At 35.8% G+C, this 755-nt stretch overlaps 1 non-coding gene across 1 annotated transcript; it reads right to left on the reverse strand.

The window, feature by feature from the left end:
• Positions 1-315: 315 nt before the first annotated feature.
• On the reverse strand, positions 316-397 carry Trnas-aga. The gene has a single exon. It is a non-coding gene; the product is annotated as a tRNA-Ser (tRNA).
• Between the last annotated feature and the right edge of the window lie 358 nt (positions 398-755).

The raw sequence follows: 755 nt of genomic DNA on the forward strand, positions 1-755 counted from the left end.
TTGTTTACATTTACGTTCACAGAAATCACCGTTCTGAATCGATTGGCGCCCAAATTAAGCCCAGAAGCCTAAAATAAACGAGAAAAAAGAATTGTCCCTTCTGAATCGATTGGCGTAAGAATTGCCTCGCAAAACCACAAACAAGCGTGATAACCGAAACCAAACGAAATATTTTTAATAATCCGGCATTTAATACTCGTATCTTTGGGTTTGATTTGGGTCAAACCTATATAAAAAGTCCTTCTAGTACACAAAAAAAATCTGATGAGATTTTACTAAAATATACAGCGCAGTACTGTTTAAAAAATTTCCTCTCGCAGTCGGTAGGACTCGAACCTACGCTCCCAGAGGGAATCTGATTTCTAGTCAGACGCCTTAACCACTCGGCCACGACTGCTTGTGAAAGTCGGCACTGTTCCACCGTCTTCAGTGAAATTCGTGACATACATACCTACCTTGTCAAAGGTTTTCACAGACATAGTGTCTAAGTTCACTCACATTTTAACTGAAAGGATAAATTTGTTAAATCAATCTTTAATCGTGGACGGAAACTATCTTTGGTATAGATTGGCACCAATCACCTGATTTATAGTGTTACAAAATAAGAAATTCGGTCATTAAATTTGACAGGTTTTATAATTTCATGTAATTATAAATTATCATTATTATATAAATATCTAATTGCTATTCATCTAATTTCTTATAGAATCATCTCACCTCCTGAGCCGATAAACCTCAAAATAAGCGAGATAAAG

Source organism: Cimex lectularius, unplaced genomic scaffold, assembly GCF_000648675.2.
Source record: "Cimex lectularius strain Harlan isolate CLEC.00 unplaced genomic scaffold, Clec_2.1 scaffold358, whole genome shotgun sequence".
Classification (NCBI taxonomy): Eukaryota; Metazoa; Arthropoda; class Insecta; order Hemiptera; family Cimicidae; genus Cimex; species Cimex lectularius.